General features: G+C 56.1%; 1 protein-coding gene across 10 annotated transcripts in view; it reads right to left on the reverse strand.

Annotated features, from left to right (window-relative positions):
* LINGO1 (leucine rich repeat and Ig domain containing 1) overlaps positions 1-22,200 on the reverse strand; it is a 188,795-nt gene that overhangs the window by 98,859 nt on the left and 67,736 nt on the right. For 2 of the 10 annotated variants that reach the window (XM_081047887.1, XM_081047888.1), the window contains exon 3: positions 15,768-15,799. The exons of 7 other annotated variants lie outside the window; for them this stretch is intronic. The gene's annotated coding sequence lies outside the window, so the exon portion shown is untranslated. Of the gene's footprint in view, positions 1-15,767; positions 15,800-16,221; positions 16,326-22,200 lie in introns of those variants that run through there. One more of the 10 variants, XM_081047889.1, reaches the window with a different exon arrangement.

A 22,200-nucleotide genomic window follows, 5' to 3' on the forward strand; every position in this document is an offset into this window, starting at 1 on the left:
GCCGGGTCCCTCAGCTGCACACAGAGACCTACACAGGATGACACACGTGTGAACGTGCAGGGGCAGAACGACTGGGGAGCAGCACCACAGACACATACATGTGAAACAGCCACCTGTGCACGCCCATGCCCATGGATGTGTGGACACAGGAGAGTGCACACACATATGTACACATGTGTGCCACATGGTGCATATACCCACTGTGTGCACACATGTCCAAGCATACTCCACATGCACATGGTCCAGACATGTGTGTGTACATGCCCACACACCTTCAGCGGTGCACACGTCCACCCACACTGCACGTTCACACACGCACATGTGAGTGCCTGCCTCATGGGCACAGGCAGGCCTCTGGACCTCGTATCAGGCCCCAGAGATGCGGGCCAGGGACTGGTCTGTAAGGTGCTCACAAGAGGTCCCGGGCTGTAGGGAGCCTCTAGCATCTCTTCCTCTGGCCGTGGGGTCCCCTAAGCCTTAGCCGCTTGTCCTTGTCCACCCTTATAACCCCCTGGGGCCAGGGAGTCTGGGCTCTGTCCCTTCCCCAGACAAGCCCCTGCCCCTCCTGGCCCACATGCTCTGTGGGCTACAGCAGCCTCTTCCTCAACCAGGCGCATATTCATGGGCACATGTGCCTACTGCGTCTCTGGTGTTTCATGGTCAGCAGGTGGGGGGGAGTGTGCCACATGCGTGTGTGTGTCTTACAATAATGACAGCAAACACATTGCACTTACATGTACCAGACACCTTATACACAACTAACTCATTTCACTTGTACAACAGTATGAGGGAGGCACTATTCCTATCTCTATTTTACAGATGGGGGACCTGAGGCCCAGAGAAGTTAAGTGACTTATCCAAAGTCACACAGCTTATTTCTTCTGTTTTGGCAGCAAGAGAGGCCGGGACAAGGCTGGTTGGAGGGGAATGGGGAGACAGACAAAGCCCAGGTTGTGTTTGGCAGGTGGGGCCTGGGATTGCATGAGCAGAACAGGAGCCAAACCCCTCAGTACATGAGTGTTGGCAGAGGGGGCAGCCACAGTGACCTGGGAGGGGTGTAGGGAGGACGGGATGGCTGCAGTTCTCCCTGCTAGGGCTGTCTCCTATTACCTTGTTCTCACAGCCTCCTGACAGAGTCGTCCCAGCTCTGTCTGAGGCCCGTGACTGTGAGCAGGGCTGAGCGCTCCCAGGACTGGGATGGCTGGGTGTGAACACAGTGGGGAAGCCCACAGTCTCCCTCCAGGACCTGGGACACTTCCACTCGAGGCTTCTGGGACCCCATCTGCACTCAGTCCTTTCAGGACAAGGGGATGGTGGTCAGCTGAGATGCTCCCCTTTCTAAATGGGGCCTAAACATCTTTCTCCATGCAAGACCAGCCAGCCCCCCAACTCAGTACTTGGCTGACCCCAGAGTCACAGGGCGCCAGGACACAGTCAGTGCTTTCTGAGACCAGAAGTTAAAACTCAGACACCCCCAAGTCGGGCTGATGGGAGGGGAGGAGGCTTAGGGGAGTACCACCGCTCTGCCCCCCAGGGCACCTGGTGGGCAGGGAGGGTCCCCAGCTTCTGACTTTTCAACATACACCAGAAAGCCTGATTTTGATAGGAAACAACCCAATCTTTCCAAAATCTGTGGGCTGAGATTTTTACCACATTCTGTGACTGGAATATACACACTCTCTCACACACATACAGGTATGCATACATTCAGACTTACACACTCATATTCTCCTTTACACACATAAACACAATCACATATACACTCTTACACATATGACGTCGGACAATGAAGTTCGCAAACTCCTCCTAGAAAAAGTGCTCCATACCTCACTGCTGAATATCACTACCATCACCTTCGAAGTCCTCCCCTTGGGAAGCTATGCACCAACGCCAGCGCCTAGTCCACCCTTCAGAGCAATTTTGGAACTCTTTTTCTGGAATGGCCATCAGAGCTGTCGTCATATTACCCTTGATGTCCTAAATGTCATCAAAATGTCTTCCTTTCAATATTTCCTTTATCTTCAGGTAAAGAAAGAAGTCATTTGGGGGCCAGATCAGGTGAGTAGGGAGGGTGTTCCAATGTAGTTATTTGTTTACTGGCTAAAAACTCCCCCACAGACAGTGCTGTGTGAGCTGGTGCATTGTCGTGATGCAAGAGCCATGAACTGTTGGCAAAAAGTTCAGGTTGTCAAACTTTTTCACGCAGACTTTTCAGCACTTCCAAAGAGTAAACTCTTCCAAAGAGTAAATTTGTACCCGCTGGTACAAATTCATAATGAATAATCTCCCTGATATCAAAAGAGTTTAGCAACATCGTTGCAACAAGTTCTCGAACTTCACTGTCAGACCTCGTACTCACACTCACACTCACACTTGTCTGCATACTCACTCTCCCCCACACTCACACACACATACATGCACGCACACATTATGGGTGTCTGGGATCTGACCCAGGCAGAGATGAGGAACGGAGGCTAAGGCGGGGAGGCTGTGTTGGTCACACAGCACATCAGGTGGTGGAGGAGCCGGGCTCAGACTCAGTCTCTGCTATGGAGGCTACACTCTCTGCCGTCCAGCTCTCCCTGCCTTCTCCCCACCCTCATGTCCCTCCTTCACTCTATCTCTAATCCCTGCATATCAACAACCATCTTCACTGTATTAAGGACCCCCTTCATCCTTCCCAGCTATCCACCTCTTTCCCATTGTCCCCAAGCAGGCCAGGGAGGGTGTGTCCCCCTGCTCACCCTTCAACTCTAGAACCACTCTTGCCCTTGGCACTTCTTTCTCCCTCATGTAATTTTTCTTAATTGGGAACTCGTTAATTATCCCCACGCTTTCCAGAGGAAATAAACAGCAATTAGAGAAACAAGTATTTTTTTTCTGCAGCAGACTCAACAGCACGGGGCTCCGTTCCATCCCCACTCCGGGCGCCCAGTCCAGCCACTTGCCAGGCCCACTCGCCTGCCCCCTCTCCCTGTGTCCATCCCCACGTGTGAGAACAAAGCGCCTGCCACCAGGCCAGCCGACAGCAGGTCGCCTCTTGGAATCTGCGTGAAGATCCATAAATTGCTAAGAAAGGGCCTCTTTCCCCGTGCAACAGAAGGTTAGAGTGTTTAAAGAGAGCAGTGGAACTGTTTTTATTAATCAGAACTGCTATAAAGAAAGCATTTTAATTAACATAATTATCCCGATTGAGAAAAGCAGGCCTTACCCCATAGATACTTTTCAGACTAAAGATGCAAGCTGTCACAATCAGTCATAATTAGGTAAAGAGAGCCATCTTTTTCTCTCACTCCTTCCCCTCTCGGGCAGCAGCTCCTCCCTGGGTTAGATCTCAGTGTGACAGGACAGATGTCACACCCTCAGTGCTCATGCTCTCACACCCCGCCTGCCCCTTGAGCTGCATTTCTGAGAAGCAGTGCCCCCAGGCCAGTGAGGGTATGTCTCAGAAAGGCCCCTCTCTCCCCCACTCATCCCTCCGCCCCCTGAATGAAGAATGACAAGTCCCAGAGTGCTGTCCCTTCCGGACACCTGCAGGGACTTTCCTGGGTCAGGAGGCCCAAGGGGGAATAATGGGGACGCTCACATTCACCCCTAACCACCTCCCCACTCCTCTCCTGACTCACCTTCAGGCCATTTCCCCTGTAACAGCCAGAAATCTGTCCACACCACACATCTAAGTGTCGGACCCTCCCTATCCCAGCTAAGGCCCTTCAGGGCCCATGGACACCTGGGCCAGCCTCCCTCAGCCTCACCTCCCCAGGTGCTCCACGCCAGCCACACTGGCCTCTCCTCACTGCTGAGCTCTGCTGCCTGCTCCATGCCATTCCCTGGGCCTGAGGCCCAGCCCTGCGGCCACCGCCTTCCACCCTCAGCTCATTCGTTCACTGGCAGCGCTCAGCTCAGGTGTCACCTCCTCAGAGATGCCCTGGGCAACGTCCTGGGCCCGGTGGGTCCCCTCCCAGGCCTCTCAGGGCACTGCACGCAGCAGCCTTCGGCACGGCTGCGTTCTTTACGAAGCAGGCTCCTTCGATCAGCTGAGCTCCACCCAACGGCCAGGCACTTCATTTTTGTTGGTTTGTTTGATCATTTGACTGTATTTTTTGTTTGTTCATGCTCATCTCCAGTGCTCATCACAGTGTTTGGCTGAAGGTAAGCACTTAAGAAATATTTGTGGAAGGAAAGAAACAAGAGACAGAGGAGGGAGGAGTAGAGACGAAGGCCCAGCCTGGCGCTCTCCAGGAGACTGCCATAGCCTTTCAAGGGGGTAAGGGGACATCCAACAAGCACTCCCTATCTGGGCATCATGACTCTCCCCACTTTACAGATATGGAGACTGAGGTCCAGAGAGAGGCAGGAGGTGCCTAAGAGTACAGGGAACCAGCGCCGAGGCTGCACCTGCCCAGGTCTTGACTTACATCTGCTTCTAGGTGGGAGGAGCAGGGAGGAAAGAAATACAGGAGTGCCCCCAATGGGTGCAGTGTCCCGCTGGGCTTGAGGGGCCAAGAGCTGCTGGGGACAGCTCTCAGGATGTGTGGCCTTGGAACGAGCCTCCCCCTTCTGGGCCTCAGCTTCTCCATATGCAAAATGGGCAACCTGGAACAGGAACTTCTGCCCCCTCTACCCACCCTGCTATCTAACACCGCCAAAGCTCAGACCTGCCTTCTCCTCCTCCTGCAGAGCTGGAGGTGCTGACCTGCTCTCAGCACCGGCTACCCTCGAGGCCACCCAGGATGGAGCTGGGCACTCACTGCTTCCCTACTAACACATGCATCGGTGACACCTGGGCATATTTTACCCAGACATGCTGCAGTTCCCTCCCTAAAAAGGTGCTTATGTTTTAGTACATCTTCAATAGGAGCTGCAAAGTGTGTGCTGTCAGCGCTTTTTAACGGCTTGTTAATACCCGTAAAGCTCAGTGTTGGCCAGTTGCCTGCTGGCCCCTGTGCAGCCTGCACTCTGAGCACACCCCCTGCTGCTTCAGGCTGCACCCCACGCAAGAACAAGACACCCCCCAACAAAAGTATGCCCAGAGCCCCACTGGGGCCACAAGACTTGGCAACCTTTAGGGACTGGTCGTGGGCAGACTTGGGCCCTGCCTGGCAGAGGAAAGTGGCCCAGGCTCAAATCCCTCCTAGGCCAGCTATGTGACCTCAGGCCAGTGACCAAACCCCTCTGGGCCTCCAGTTTCCTCATCTACAAAATGGCAATGCTAACTCTTAACTCAGTGCTATTTTTAAGAGTGAATCAGGTAATAAATACCAACTAGAAGGTAATATTTGACTTTTCAGGTGTGGTAATGGCGTTATCGTTTATGTTTTTTGAAAGGGCCCTTACATCTTAGAGACATACACTGAAACGTTTATGGATAAAATTATACGATGCCAAAATAACACACTGGTGTGGGGAGTGGGTGGGTATAGAGGAAGCAAGTCTAGTCATGAGTTGATGTTCACTGATGGGAACGTAGGGTTCACAGACCAGTCTCCCCACTTCCATACCAAACCCTCACCCAGGCACCCAGCAGTGTGCAGTCTCCCAGCCTCAAACACCTTGGACCTCTCAGGCCCTTGCTTAGCAAGATTCAGACAGGTGGCTGATTCAGACAAGCAGCGCCAGGAAGGCGCGTTCGGGGGGGCTGGGCCTTCACAGGGGCCTCCGGTGGCTCCCACAGTCCACACAGAAGGAGATAAGCGGGCAAGGAGCCCCTCTAACCTGGAGATCTGGGAGCCCAGAGAAGTCAGGTAGCCACTGTTCCAGGTACACCGGCCAGCTGTCTGACCCAGGGACCAGTTTCCCTCTCTGAGCTCCAGGTTCCCATCGTTAAAGTACAGATGGCAAACCCCGTCCCAGTCCGCCTGCCCACAGAGTGGAGCTTGGCCTGAGGCCGGGGCTCACTCACCCTCAGCTTGGCCCTGCCTTCCTCAGCAAAGGTGTCACCTCCCGAAGGCTGTGCTGTGCAGGCCACCCTCGCGCTGTGTGTGTGTGTGTGTGTGTGTGTGTGTGTGTGCAGACTAGCCCTAAGGAAGCTGGGGGGCGGGGTGGCAGGGGCAGGAGGAGAGGAGGGGAAGGAAGAGGGTAGAAAAGTAGTTTTTTTAATGACACTGTACCCAGCAAAGCCTCAGGAAATGGAGCTGAGAGGACTTCAGCCTCTGAAAAAGAGAGAGTGTCACTGCCAGGACACAGGTGAGGACAGGGGCTGACTATGGCCTATGGTGTTCACCTGCACCTCTCCTCCCATCCTCACGAACACCCACCAGGTAAGTGCTCTCATCATCCCCCTTGTAGTTGAAGAAACTGAGGCTCCAAGGGGAGCTGTGGCAGCAGGTGAGTGCAGAGCCAAGTCCTGAACCAGCAGGGCAGGATGGGGGACACTGGGTGTCCGGACGCGCCCGAGCAGACAGTTGGGGAGCCCATGGGCCGGCCCAAGCAAGCCCTTCCAGAACTCAGTTTCTTCACCTGTGAAATGGGGGCAGGAAGCCTCCAGCCCCACGCTATGGGCACCAGGAGGAGGAGGCATGGGAGGGGGAGGAGGCGACATCCTGATGGTTCCAAAAGGAGCGGGGGCGGCTGTGAGGTAAGTCAGCACACGGGGCGGGAGGTGAGAGGAGACAGATGACTGAGGCTCAGGCTCAGGCGCCAGGATATTTTCCCTGGGATATATTTTTAGATGGACTACTTTCTTCCCCCTCCCCCTGCCTCAGTAGGAGGAAGAACACAGAAATAGCTGGGTGTGTGCATCTGAGTGGCTATATATAGTGGGCATAAACCCATCTCTGGGCCTTCTCCCCCTCCCTGCCCCTGGAGCTGGAGCTGAGAGGGGGCAGTGGCCCTCCTCTTGCCCAACTGCCACAGTGTCTGCTCAGCCACCGGCTTCCTCCAAGCACCCTGTCACCCCAGCACACAGACCCACAGCCAGACACACGTCCCGATGAGTGCCTGCCCTCACCCGAGTGTGGGGGCACTTGCGGGGTCCCAGAGGAACCGACAGGTCCTGCCCAGAGAGGTAATGATACCAGCATGGCTGACTCCCCGCAGAGGGCCTCACATCCATCATCTCATCTAATCCTCAAAATTCTATTCCAACAAGGAAACAACGGTCATGTTACAAATGGAGAAACTGAGGCCCAAGGAGAGGACAAGGCCTTCCTGGTCACACAGCCAGTGGCAGAGTCTGTTCACCCCCTGGCTCCACGGGCAGCCCCGACAGAGGTGGAGCCTGCGTCCACCAGGCCTGGACCGGCCAGGACATCTAGGATGTCTGTGCTAAACAAGTGCCATGGGCTCAAGAAAGTGTGCGAGCCGGCTGCAGCTCAGCGCTGCCAGGGCATGTGTGGCAGCAGCTCCCTGTCCTCACCCCTGTGCCAGTCCCCTGGCCATTGAGCTTTTGTGCCCAAGTGCAGAACTTCATTTTTCCAGCTCTAAAATTCCAATTGGTTTGGTGGACCTTCCATCAGCTGAGCACCCAAGGTGAGAACAGCCTCTCGCTGGCAAATATGGATTCTACATCTTCATCGAAGTCACCAGAAGATTGGGGCAGGATGAGGCCAGAGGCTTAGGGTGCCTCACTGGTGACCTTCCTCCCACAGATCAATGACCGTCTTAACTCTTTGGCCTATGGGTCCTGGCTGGGTCCTGCTGGGTGGACTGACACTAGCCCCCCAAGGTTACGCCAGCACAGAGCTCTGAGCCCCAGCCGCCCTGGAGATGTGTGGAACCCCTACGGTGCTTCACACCATCCCAGGGGGGCTGCAGGCCCAGAGAGGGGCGGAGGGAGGACTGGAGCCAAGGCAACAGCCAGCCCCAGGGGGCTGGGTCCTGCTCTCAGCAGGCCCAGATAACAGACGTGGCATAAGAAAGAATAAGCTTCTGGAGGCTCAGCTCAGTTTCTGGATATCCACATGCAAACAAATGAAGCTGGACCTTCCTCTCACACCATACGCAAGAGTTAACTCAAAACGTATTACGAATCTAAATGTAGACCTGAAACTATGAAACTCCTAGAAGAAAACACAGGGGAGAAGCTTTAAGACATTGGACTTAGCACTGATTTCTTGGACATGACACCAAAAGCACAGGCAACAAACACAAAACTAGACAAGTAGGACAACATCAAACTTAACTTCTACATATCAAAGGAAACAATCAATAGAGTAAAACAGAAACTTAGGGAATGGGAGAAAATATTTGCAAACCATACATCTTCGAAGGGGTTAATACCCAAAATCCATAAAGAACTCCTACAACTCAACACCCCACATCAAACAGTCCAATCAAAAATGGGCCAAGGACTTGAATAGACATTTCTCCAAAGAAGATACACAAATGGGGCAAAAAGAGGAGGCCCCCCAAAGTACGCTTCCTCAGGTGGGACCCGGGGTCAGGGCCGTGTCTCCTTCCGCAGACCGGGCTCCCCCCCGACCACCTGCCAGCAGACACGGCCCCTGGCTGCTTCCTCCCCTCCCTGTCCAGCCAGGCCTGATGGTGACAGATCTGCCTTTGTCTGGGCAGTTCAGGCAGCTGCCTCTCCCGAAGCCTGGCACTGTGATTAATAGTCAGCCTGCGAGGAGCCCATTTATGACAGCCACAGCCATGTGCCCACCGGCCTGGGGTAGGCTGGCTGCTCCAGGGCCGGCCTGAGTCCCAAGCTGCACTGAGGGCTGGGCCCCAAGTGATGGCCACATCTGGAAGAGGGCACTCCTGCCCCCCTTCCAGCCTCTAGGGCAGCTCCAGGGAACCTGCCTCGTCCACGGCTCCCAGCTGTGTGGCCTCAGGCCGCGTCCTCCCTGAGCCTGTTTCTTCATCTGTAATATTAGGGTGTCACCTTATTCCCACACCAGCCCTCAGGAGCAGCCAAGGAGATAGCATACGCTAAATGCATAGAACATAACAGAAGCATAAGAGACGGTGGGCCCCTTCTCTTCCTACCATGTTTCTCTGAAAATAAGATCTAACCAGAAAATGAGCCCTAGCATGACTTTTCAGGATGCTTTTAATATAAAATAAACCCTAATGCGTCTTTTGGAGCAAAAATTAATAAAGACCCAGTCTTATTTTCGGGGAACTATAGTAGGGCTTATTTTATATTACAAGCATCCTGAAAAATCATGCTAGGGCTTATTTTCCAGTTAGGTCTTATTTTCAGGGAAACACAGTATTGAATCCAAACTGTCCGTCTTCAAATCTGAAGCCACTTGGCCGCTTATGGACCATGTTGCTTTGCGCAAGTTACTTAAACTCTGTTTCAGTGTTTTCTTCTGTCGAAAGCTCCTTGTGGGCTGTGGTGAGGATAAATAAATAAAGATTTGTAAGATCCTGGAATGGCACCGGGCAGGCAGCACGCACTGAGAAAGCATCAGCCGGGCTTGCAGTTGGGAATGTTTGTGTCCTATTTCAGGGGGCCGTTCTGAGGTCTGGACTTGGCTGAGTAGATGCAACATTCTACAGACTAGAGACCCATCCCCTGTGACTGCTGAATGTTCCTGCTCTTTAGCCCTCCTTCCCCACAAGGCTCATGGAGCCCCTACGTCCCTGAGAGTCCAGGCAGCCCTGGGAGGGAGGCAGGAACCTCCGTCCAGTTCAGAGACCAGTAGGTGAGAGGAAGAGGCAAGGTTGGCACACTGAGATCAATGAGTACCCACAGAGCTGGGTCCTGGGAGGGGGGTGTGGGGGAGTCCCACGGGTTGAGAGCTGGAAGGCCAGGCACAGGGAGCTGCAGCCAGGGCTCAGGAAGTGGGGAGACATTGAGAGATCTTAAGGAGAGAAGCAGAGCTGGTCTCAGGCCCCGCCCTGCAGGCGTGCAGGCCCAGCTGGACTGGAGAACCCAGAGCTGCGGGTGGGGCTGCGGAACGTGGGAAGGCGGCACAAGCAGCACGGGCTGAGGCCCAATGCCCACCCCACACACGCTGGCGAGACAGGCTTCACCCTGTGCGCCAGCGACACCTGTGCAGGGAGGGAGAGGGTCTTCACGTCTGAAGCTGGCCAGCCCCCTGACCCAGATCAGGCCTCTGACCCTCATTCCCCACCTGAACTGTGGGGTGCAGACATGGCTGCACAGATGCAGCCCCCACTTCAGCCAGCCAAGATCTTGAGAGGAGAGAACACCACACACCTCCTCCCATCTTCTGAGGCCAGACAGGCCTGGGTTCAAGCGTGGCTCCTCAGCTCCCCAGCTGTGTGGCCCTGGGCCAGTTACTCAGCCTTGCTGAACCCCAGCTTCCTCATGTACTTTCACACACAGGGCACACTAAGAAAGAAGTGGGTGATGGCCTTAAAACCTCTGTCTCACAGTATGTACTCATTTCCCCTCTGGGTCTCAGTTCCCCCACCTGTAAAATGGAAGGGTTGAGAGATGGTGTGTAAGAGCCCTTTCACGCCAGACACTACCTCGGGGGGTGGTCCTAGCAGGACCGGCCCCGCTGTGGTACCCACTTCACTGCTCACCAAGCTCTGCCTCCCAGCCCAGGTGCCAAGTGCAGAGGATGAGACGGCACTGCACCATCTGCAGGGTCCCCACCTGGGTCCAACCAAGGACTCCAGGGCCTCTGTCTCCCACCGCCAGGCTGCGATGTGAATCCACTGTGCTGACTGCCACCAATGGGTGGGTGGGGGCCCCCAACCTGATAAGTGTGGGGAATCCTTCATGCCCCATTCTCCCAAGACCCCTCCTCCTCCTGCAAAACCACTCCTCGAGCCCCCAGGCTGCTCTGCCCCTGAGGACAGTGTGAGTCTCATAAGCTATGTTTCCCTCTTCACTCTGGCCACCAGGAAGTACAGGCCCAAATACGCAGCCCAGCATCGGGCCCTGTCTGTCCAGGCTCTAAGTTCCCTGGGCCTTTTCTTCCTATTGCATTCTATTTCTGGTCCTGGATTACGTCTATCTCAGCATCACACATGCGCTTAGAAGCCCTCACAAACACCTGATGGACTAAGGTGGGTATAAACAGTTAACACGTAAAATGCAACAAAAATAAGCCAGAAAAACAAAAGCCCCACACATGGCTCCTCTCCAGGTAAAGGAGAACTCAAGGCCTGAGGTCTGGAGAAGGTGGGGGTGGGCAGGACCCAGCCCCGCCTTGACTCTGGCCTCTAGCTGCACACAGGAGCCAGGAGGGCGCTGCTCTCATCCTAGAACGTTCCATAGCCCTGCCAATGGCACCCTGGCAAGTGTGACTGCACTTGATTGAGTGCCCACTACTACGTGCCAGGCATCACTCCTAGCACGGCACCGGAGCACTCCAGCTAATCCTCTAAGAGCCCTGCAATGGGTGCCACCGTCCTTCTCCCTCCTTCCCAGATGAGAAAACTGAGATACAGAGAGTTTAACACATTGAAGGTTGCACAGCTGGTAAGTCCAGAGCTGGGATTCAGGCCAGGCTGTCTGATGCCCTCACCCAGGTTCTTAACAACTATCATACTGCCTCAGGTGGTAGAAAGGACAGGAAGGTGGGAGGCTCAACAAGACACCCGGGTCCCTGCCCCCCACCCGCCTGTGCAGGGGCTGCCCTGGGCCGGGCCCAGGCTCTCCCCTTTCCCTCCCTCCAGCTACATGAGCAGGTATCAGGCCAGGGGTGGGCTGGGCACTTACTCCCCAAGTAGCAAGCAGGGGATGAGCAGGCAAAGGCAGTCACCAGACACTCTGAGGTAGCAGGGCAGAGGACGAAGGCCCGACTGGCATCGGGTGACCTGAGCCCATTGCAAGCCTCCACTTCCACATGTGTAAACGGGAACAGGAAGGACCTGCCTGGCTCACAGCAGGGTGTGGCAGGGTCCTGGCCCTCAGCCCACGAGGGGCTCTCCTGGGACTGCGCACTCGGCAAAGCCAGAACCGGGCCCACCAGCCCGTCCACACTAGCAGGGTCAGAATCCTGCTCTTCAACTGCCTAACTTGTGTGGCCTTTGGCAGGTCACTCTACCCCTCTGGCCTCCATTTCTTTAGCAGCAGAATAGGAATAACAGAAGAACTGTCATTTACCCATGCGTGGCATACAGTGTCTTAGCCACTAGTTATTTTTATTACCCCGGGGCATCTTGCAGCCCTGGGCACCCCTCCATTCTGGCAGGAAGGGCTGGGCAGTGACAGGAGGCCTGTGCAAGAGAAGAGGCTCCACTGTGGAAGCTGCCCCAGGTGCCACGATTGTAGGAGGTGGCAGAGAGCTGCCCCCATCCCCACTTACCCAGAAGACTTTCTGCTGAAGTGGGGACTGGGTCATCAATCACACATGCACGTGCTCACACACCCTGGAACATGCGTGAGCAACACCCCAAACAGCCAGGTCGAGGTCCTGGAGCCCAACCCATTCCTGAGGCTCTGCAGCGCCCCCCGCACCCCAGGGCCAAGGACATGTGTGGTTTCAGTTCCAGCTCTGCCTCTTCTGTGACTTGGGTCGCCTCACGTTCCACTTTTCATACGGAAACGAAGCTAATAACACCCGTCTCCTGTGATGGTACCTGCGTGAAGAGCCTGGCTAGGTGCTTAGCTCGTGCCGTGTGCCAGTTCCTTCTGCTTCTGCCCTCTCTGTGCCCTTACTCTACCTCTACCTGCCAGGCCTTTCAGCCCAGCCCCAGCATTACCACTGCTGCCTCCCTGTGTCCCATTAAAGCAGCCACCCTATCTCTTCACAACTCAGAGATTTCACCCCTGTGCCCACCTCCATCCACCCTGGTGGCTGAGAGTACCAATCACCAAAGCTGGGACTAGCTCCCTCCAACCTCACGTCCAGCAGCGCCCCTGGCAGCCCCAAGAACTGGCTCCCAGCGGAAAGCAGCAGAAAAGAAGCTGCAACCACCTCCCTCACTGCAGCCATTGGGCTGCGTCAGCCTGCCCGCTCTTCTGCCCCCCCCCCACCCCTGAGCACATAGCTACCAACCCTGGCGATACCAGCAGCTCCTGGACGGGGCCCTCCCCACTCGCTCGCAATGTCTAAAGACTTGTCGTGCACCTTCTCATCTCATCTTCCCGACATCCACGTGGGGAAGCGACTGCCGTGCCCATTTCCTAGATGAACAGACTGCAGCACAGAGAGATTAGGACACTTACTCAGAGTCACAGCACACTAACGGTAATGGCAATATGAACCCAGGTGGTCTCACTCGGAACTTGAGCTCTTAAGTCTGCACTTTTCTGCTCAGTCCAATCCAGCACCTCAGAAATGCCTAGGAACGGAGGTCAGGTGGGCACTGGGGAGAGGGCCAGGGATCTACCTCCTGCGTTGGGCTAACTGAGGTGAAAACCAGAGTAACAGAGTTTTGTCTGAAGCAGAGACACTGACCTTTTAAAGCTGAAAATTAAGTCCCTACGAGCAGGATGTCATTTAGGGCACAGGCCTGACACCCAGCCCCATTGTTCACCTGTTTGAGAGACGAGGGAGGTCCCAGCTTGGGTCAGCATCTCAGACCCTACAGGAAGTCAGGCTAGTGAACTCTGGCAGCGATGTGGGGTGGGGGTGGGTGCCTGGCAACCCCACAAATCCAGGCAAGCCTGTCCCCACGCGTCCTGGGCTGTGCCAGGTGGGCCCAGGCCCCTGCTGGCATGGTCCTCACACTTCTGGTCCACAGACTAGTGCCCACCCCTTGGTGCCCACATGTAGCTTCACCTGAGGCAGAGCACTGGCTGAGGCTGGTGTGACCCATGCCAAGCCCAGCTGCACACGGAGCCCTGGGGCAACCTGAGGGTCCTCTCCTACCCTTAGTGATGCTATTGTATTGTAATAACCGGGGCTCCTAGATTTGCATAATGCCCCCCAAGTTCCCCAAACCCCAACACACAAGGGCTGTGATCCAGCACAGGTTTCTTCTATCCAAAGATGTCGAGGGGCCGTCCCATGAGTCATAAATGGCCGACCTTGTCAGGAGTCACTTCCAGCTGTGCTGGGTGACATCCCTTCAGCCTCGTGGACTGGAACTCACCCCTTCCCAGCTCTGCCCTAGGACAGCTTCCCTGCCAGTAAGTCCTGCATCTGTGAGCCCCCAGTGCCCGCCCAGCCTCCTGCCTGTTTCCTGCCCCCCCCACTCACTTCCTCAGCCCCACAGGGTCTGGGGCAGCACCAGAGCTTTTTCTCACTGAACCAAATGGGATGGGGACCCACTCAGCCTCCCAAGGGATGGTAGGCTGGGGAGGGCAGCTGAGGGCAGTTACTGTGGAGTAGCTTCTGCAAGGGGACAAACTGGGCAGAGGGGCTGTCAGTATGCCGGCAGGAGTGGGAAGTGTGCCCAGAGAGGGACCCCGGGAGACCAGTCCAGTGTCCGCGTCTCACAAGCCTCTGGCCTGGTCTAGAGGGCATCCCCACTGAGGCAGCCCAGCCTCCAGACCCCCTCCCCATGCTATGGCTTCTTGGAGGGCAGACCCCAACTCCTGGGGGACTGGTCAGGGGACACAGTGACCAAGGGCATGGCCTCCAAATGTGCCCCTCCCCTTGGGTGGCCCCAAACTGGGAGGCAATGTGCAGGGGGTGGGGAATGATAGGTACACCTAGGGAGGCCCTAGGCTGAATCCTACCTCAGCCACTAGGGTCCATTCCCACCTTTAGGGAGGGAAGAAACTGCTCCCTTTCATGGGTTGTTGTTAAGGTTAATGAGCTAATGAAAGTGTGAAAAGGTTTCTTGTAGACTTGAAAGAGGTGACCAACCACAGCAAATTAGTAACAAGTAACACCCTTCCTCCAAGCAGCCTGCCTGGATTGGGTCCACTGGACAGTTTCTCCTCACTACAACGACAGGAAGCCTACGCGGCCTTCGCAGGGGTATCTGAGCTGCTGAGGGCTGTGCTTCTCTGTTCCCCAGAGTCCTGCAAACGCTTCCCAGTAATCAGTCCCACCCCACGCCCAGCCCGGGGCTCGGCACACGCAGAACTCAGTCCCTGGGGCAAAATAACACATGGGTGTTTTAACATTCATTGAGTACAGGCTGTGTGTCCGGGCCTGTCCTAGGCCTTCTCCACACAACACAACACCCAGAAGGGTGCCTTGTGAGGAAATGCAGGGGAGTGGGTCACACAGACAGGGGTGGACCCAGAACTCCAGCTCCCTCTCAGTTACCCCTGCCCTCACTGTGACGGTGGAGGACGGTGTAGCCTGGCCCTCAAACTACCCTCCCCCACTGCTTGCCACCAGCTGCTGCTGTGAAAGACTGCCCCCATCACACCCCTCTGCTCCCTCCTCTGCATGGAGGCCAGGCCAACTCAGCAGACACACTTTGGCCCCTGGCATCAAATTAAAGCCAGAAGCCCTCCCAGAAATCATCCACTCAGCAAAGCCTCCTTGGAACTAAAGTCTGAGGAGACACAAGAAGCCGAGGGAATGGAAAATGTCTGCCCCCGAGGCCTGCTGGGGCCTGCCCCTGTAACCCCTCACCGAATCGTGTTCTCCAGGCACAGGAATCACGTCCCCCACATGCTTACACCTCACAGAACACAGCCAGCCCCCAAGGCCGGGGCCCAAGCACCCTGAGCCGCCACACACAGCCTCCGCCATGCCCTGGCCTGCCACACAGGCAGGCCCACCTCCCCTGAGTGGCCCACATCTCTGTCCCCTGCTTACAGAAGGGCCTCTAGGATCCCCAAGCCTCACTCTGACTGGTACCTGGACAAAGCACCCCCAGGACGCCAACAGCTGCTCCCTAGGGGCACCCAGCACCATAACCCTGATCCCGTCAGACTAAAGAGCCACCCTCCTCAGAGGGGTGGCAGAGAGAATGCCCAGCAGAGGAAGACAGCACCCCTGGAACCTGCCTTGCCCACCTCACCACCAACCCAGACAGCACCTGTTTACCTCACAAGGGCGCAGGCTCTTCAGAGGGTCACCTGCAGAGAGACAGGGAAAGGGGTGAGATGACGTCAGATGGGGCCTGCAGACTCCTGGCCCCTAGGACCCTTCCTGCAGCCAACCCCACCCAAGCCTCTGCCCACAGCCCTGGGACAGACGGAGCAAGATGAGACTTGGACCCTGCCCTCTGCAAGCTCCAGCCAGCCCCAGAATGCCAGACTCACTCCACAGAGTCTGGAATGCACTTTCTGTAAAGCTGGGCAGGGGCCGAAGGAGGGAGTTCCCAGGAGCCTCCCTGCCCCAGGCCCACAGCTCCGCAAGCCTAAGCGGTGTCACACCAGAGAGAGCAGCGCCACTCCTCAGCCCTGCAGACTTTCTGGCCCAGGACACGCGTGAACCTCAGAGCCTCTCTCCAGGGCCGGATGGTGTAGCCAGAGGGGGACCCAGGCGCTCTCCTCACCTCTGACTGGGACCGTGATCTGGGTCCCCTCAGCTTTGTCCCTGGCTCTCCCTGTTACCCTGGGCCGGCCCTTCCCTTCCACGCGCCTTCATTTCCCATCAGTTGCCGTGGTGCGTCAGTCACCTACGGGTTTGTAAAACACAGTGTCCTGGGCCCACTCCCAGTGTCTGATTCAGCAGGTCCAAGTCGGGGCCTGAGAATCTAGTTTCCAGCAAGCTCCCAGGTGATGCTGATGTTGCTATTTGAGAATCCCGCTCTGAGAGCCGCTGGCCTAGCTGCGTCCCGCCTGCAAGCTGCATGGCCCACTCCCTCAGGAAGTTCATGGGCGAACTGAGGAGGCCGCACACATGCACGTTTGACTCAAAGCAGCCGCAGCAGGAAATACGGCTTCTGCCCACTAGGGAGATCTGAGGAGTGGGCTGCGGGCTGGTGCAATCATGGAAAGCTTCCCAGAGGAAGGGAAGGCCTACGTTACCATTTTTACTGACTGGAGTCTTATTATTACACAAGTAAAACACGAAAGCTTTCCCTCATTAAGAGCTTCAAATACAGACAGTTCACTGCAGCATCGACACTATCACTCCTGCACACATCTCCAGAGGTCCTCGCTGCCCCTTTGGTGTGAAACTGCCACTGTGCATTTGCACACATGTGTAGAGAAATGCACACATGTGTGCACATAAACACACAGGACATTATACACCAGGGAGCACAGCCTCTCTGCTGGTGTGTGACTGTGTTCCTCACTTAACAAGAGATTTTGGAGACCTTTCCCCCTCTGTACATAGATAATAATAATCGCTGCTTGTACTCACTGAGCACCTACTATGTGCCAGATACTGGGGTGAGTACCCCATTTAATTTTCACAACAAGCCCCTAAGATGGGTGCTAGTGTTCACCTAACTTTGTAGGTGAGAAAACCAAGTGCACAGCGGCGGTCAGTAAGCTGCCCAAGAACGCCAGCTGGGGATGTGTGTCTGCTCTCAGCAGAGTGCCACACTCAGGAACACGCAGGGCGTACCCTGACCTACCTAATCAGACCCACGCGGATGAGCGCTTAGGCTTTCCAATTTTTATCTCAAACATTGCTGGAAAAATATTCTGCCTCTGTGCAGATGTGCGCGTATTTCTGAAGGGGAGGTCAAGGGGTATATACATTTTAAATTTTGATACTCACTGCCAAATTTTCCTCCAAAAGTGTCTGTGCCAATGCCTGGCTGCCCATGTCCCCACGTGAACACCTACTTAAGAACAACTCCCATTTACTGAGTACCTACTATGTGCCAGATCCAGTAACATCTCCATTTCTGCGGATGTGGAACTGAGGCTCAGAGAAGTTAAGCTACTTGCCCAAGTTCACACAGCTACTAAAAAGCATATCAATATGCCGCAGTATTGTGAAGGAAAGGAGGGAGGAGGTAAGGGGGATTCCTCCACTCAACATGCCCTTCCATTTTTCTGCTCCGTTTTACAGCAAAACTCAAGAGCTGTGTCTGCTAAATGTCCAGTCTCCTGCACCCCTTCTCCAGCTGGGCTTCCATCCCCACCACTCCACTGTACTGCTTTCATCAAGTTTTCCCAGAAACCCCCGTCTTGCCAAAGTCGGTGGTCATTGTCTGACAGGCACTTTATCTCTGGGCTCCCAGCATTCAGCGTCTCCTGCTCATCCTCCCAGCCTGCCTCCCCCCTTACCATCCAAACACCCAAGGCCCCAGGCTCTTCCCTCTCCTCTCTGCACAGTCCTTGGCTGCTCTCAGCAGACATGTGGCTTTAAATCCCAGCCAAGTCCCCAGACCTCTCAGCCCCAGCTCCCTCCTCAGTACCAGCTGTGCGTGTCCAGAGGCCTGTCGCCCCTACTGCTCATCTAACAGACCTGTCCAAAACAGAACTCTTTATTTTTATCCCCAAAATGACATCTCCCTCGGCCTTGACTCCTGTTTCACACCCCGCACCCAAGCCATCAGCAAAGCCTGTCAGTTCTCCCGGCAAACACACACAAACACACCGGCCACCTGCCTGCTCCCCCGAGTGGCTTCTCGGATCAGACAGCAGCTATGGCCTAGCAGACTGCCTGCTCCCCCTGGTCCCCAAGAACCACAGCAGCCAGTGAGTGGCACAGATCAGACCTTGTCACTACCCTGCCATCGGCAAGGGGGCCCCACACTTTGCAGCCTGCTCACTGCTCAGCACTCGCCTTCTGCCACCTCCCCCACATTCTGGCCCATCTCAGGGTCTCTGTCCTGGCTGCTCCTTCTGCCCCTAACTTTCCCATCATTCCCTGCAAACGGGACCTCCTCCATCTGCCCTGGTCTCCCTAGGTTCAGTGCACCCCCAACCCCCTCCATTTTTCATAGTATTCACGCCCACCTGACACGGTCTTCCATCCTGTAGCCTATACATCTCATCATCATAACAAACTACACGCAGGGAGCATACGTCCATCTCGTTGGCTCCGCCTCCCTGTCTGTGCCACCTGCCGTGCTTGGCACACAGCACATGCTCAGTGAGGATTTGTGAATGAATGCATGCATGCATGCATACATGCATGAATGAATGAACAGGCAGAGCCAGCTCTATCTGGCTCCAAAATCTGTGCTCCTGTTTCCTACACAAACTGCCTCCCATATGAAGAAGTGGGAAGGAGCCAGAGGAACCCTCAGTGGGGCAGGACCCTCTGAGCAAAGGCAGGGGGGAGGGCATAAGCGGGCACAGTTGGGCACAAGGGTGAGGCAAGGCCACTGGGATGCCAAGTCCAGCAGCCCCCACCTCAGGGAGGTCTGGGCCTCTCACATCTGCCAACCTGTCCCAGTCAGGAGAGAGTCTGGGGGGCAGCCGGCAGCTGAGTGCAACTGGCAGGGGGCCAGAATGCCTGCCAACAGCTGGCGCTGCTGCCAGGCAGCCAAGTAATCATGTTAGCCCGCGGAAATTGGTCCAGGGAGCATTTTCCTTCGCTTCCCATTTTCTTTCTCTTCCCCTCCCCCCTCAGAGCTTCAAGACTCAGAAGATTGATCTTTGCCTGAAACGGAGGAGATAACTCGATATAATGAACTCCACTGTCCCTCTTGCTGTTTGGAGCTTCTAAAATATTTAAAAGAACTGGGACAAAAAAGCTTGTCCTGGGGCTCTCTGGGGCTGCTCCCCCTCCGCTGGAAGCCCCTGCTCATGCCCCTCGCCCAACTCTCCATCTGCCTCCTTCCCCCTTCTTTTTCCCTTGGGATGCCTTGGTGGAACAAAGGTTAAAAATATCCCCTTTCTCTTGCACGTTTTAAAAATAATTCCATTGAGGTCAGGGCTGGCTCCAGCCATCGCCCTGCCTCCCGCAGTCTCCCTCTCCGGAGGCTGGAGGTGACAAGTTGACTCAGTCCACCTGTTCTCAAAGCATTTCCGAAGGGAGCAAGCAAGGTGGCCCGCCCACGGAGGTGCTGCCAGAGGTGGCTTTTGTTCCAACAAACATCTCTTTAAAGAGCAGTCTGATGACAAAGGGAGCAGAGCTCCAACAGGGGCCAGGCTTTGCGCTCACCTCACTGGAGGTCCGTGCCGTCCCTCGGCAGCCCCCTCCCCCAGCCTGGCAGCCCCTCCAGCCTGGTGCTCATGGACCCTGTGCCCCAGCACTCACTTACTCAGTCAACACTAATGAGCACCTACTCCGTGCCAGGAACTGGGCTGGGAGCTGAAGACAAAGGGCACAACCAAACCTTTACGGCTCATGCCTTAGTGGCCTGAAAGCCTGGTTGGCATCAATAGTCACAGCAGGGGGATGTCACTGGGACGATGGCCTTACAAGAAAGGTCAGGGAGTGCTGCCCTGAGGAAGTATCCTTGGAGCAGAGATTGTGGACAAGTGGGAGACCACCGAGAAGAAGGTGCGGGTGGAATGTCTGCTTTCCGGATCACAGCCACGCAGCAGGGGGCCTCTCCCCCATGCTCTCTGCCTGCAGAAGGAGGCCAGACCCCTGGGTTCCCCACCTGGCATTCAGGGCCCTTCCTAGCCTGGTCTCTGTCCCCAAGACCGGCTCATCCCCAGCCTCCCCTGGGAGCTGCAGCACAAGTCTCTCCTCACCAGCTGTGGGCAGGAGGCACTGTCCCCTCTGGGCTTCCACCCCAGCAGAGACCACACTGGCCCCCTGTCCACCCTGAGTAGCAGGAGCCCCACATGGAGCCAGGAGTGTGTGCCAAGGAGAAGGGAGCACTAGAGAGCCAACAGAAGGGTTAGTCTCAGCTCTGTGAGGCCTGAGGCTTTCTGAAGAGATGGGTTGGGACTCTGAATAAACAAGGATTTGAAGAAGGGGTGAGGGGTTGGGGGAGTCCAGGGCAGCAGAGACAGAGGCTCAGAAAGGCCTGAGGAGGTGAGCACCCAAAGACTGAAACCTGCTTAGGCTGATCTCTAACCTGCAGCCCCCAAGAAATCGAGTTGGAGGGGGGAAACTGAGGCTCACAGAGAGCAGCTGCTTCCGCAAGGCTGTGCAGCTGGCAGCAGTGGAAGGAGGGATGCCATCCAAAGGTGGCTGCAGCCTCCCTCTTGCCTGTCAGTAGGCATTGCCCACCAGCACCCCCACACCCCTCCCAGAAGATACCACGGTCCAGAAATCGGGCAGCTGCCATACCATGCCATGTGGAGAGTGGAGGGGTAGCACAGACCTGGGCGAGGAGGCCAGAGACCCCAGAAGTGGTTCTCCAAGGAGACGTTTGCTGGTCTAGCAGACGTATCGGGCAGGGCAGGTCCTGGGCAAGGCCCAGAAGTACCCCCCAAGGCTTCTGACCTGGCTGGGTCCTGGAACAGAGGTCAGTCCACCCAAGCCTCAGCCTTAAAGGAAAACGAACCCCTTCTCCACCCACTGCATTGTCCTGAGAGGCTGTTCTGGGAAACTTCTGGAACCTGCTCTGGCCAGGCTCAGGTTTTCAGTCCTTTCCTTTTGGGCCCTGAGGACCCAGCCAGTCCCAGCTCCTTGGGTTGAAGACAAGCAGAGGCTAAGGGCTCTTGCCCAGTAGGAAAGCCTTCCTGGGATGCTCAGCCCATGCCCAGCCACCCCGACTGGCCCCCGGCCCCACAGGCCCCACAGCCAGCTGCTCTCCCCAGGGCCCACCCAGCCTGACCTTATGGTTCTGCAGGCAAGTGGCTTCCCTCCTCAGCTTCCCCGCTGTGGCCCCGGGGCTGCGGGTTCTGGGATGTCAGGGACAGTGAGAGGCACAGGAAGCTCAGTGTAGCCAGCCCTGCCCCTGCTGGGGGCCAAAGCCCTGGGCCCTGCACAGACTAGGGAAGATTCACCCAGAATGTCCCAGCATGAGTGTCCCCAGGACCTCTGCTGAAGCAGAGAGGAGAGGTGCAGGAGGAAATCGGGGCTCAGTTGGAGGGCATAGAGTCTAGTCGGGGAGCAGGACAGAGAGGGGCTGGGGCCACAGCCAGGGGGCAGAGGCTTGAATGTCCTACAGATGGCAACGCTGAGCATCTCACTCTGCTCAGGTGCTCACAGGCAGAGGAGTGGGGCCTTCAGCCAGGTACTAGCCAGACCGGGGGCTAGGCAGAGGGGCTGTTCCAGGGGAGCTGATGGTCCCGCTTGAGGCCCCCAGCCCAGCTCAGGTGGGTTGGAGAAGCTATGGGCATGTATGGAGCCTCTGCGGGGTGAGAGGGGCCTTCCCCATCAGCCCTGCCGGAGCGGCCCCGCCTGTCACTGCACCTTCTCCCTGTGGCCTCTGAGGGGCAGTCACGGCACACAGGGCTTTGCACAGCTCCCCCCTAGGTGGGGAGGCATGCAGCTCACCCACCTATCCTCCTAGCAGCTCTCTGAGAAGGAATCCATGTCCCCCTTTACAGAGGGGAAACCAAGACTTGGAAGAGCCACAGAAAGCATCAATCCTGGCCTAACTGTGAGAAGCCAGGTGCTCTGCAAAGCCGCCCCTTTTCTTTAGCCCATCAGAGCTGACGTCACGAGAAAGCAGGGGAGCCAAACTCCAAAGGTGACAAGCCACTGGGAGGAGAGC

Source organism: Rhinolophus hipposideros (assembly GCF_964194185.1).
Source record: "Rhinolophus hipposideros genome assembly, chromosome: 5".
NCBI classification, from domain to species: Eukaryota; Metazoa; Chordata; class Mammalia; order Chiroptera; family Rhinolophidae; genus Rhinolophus; species Rhinolophus hipposideros.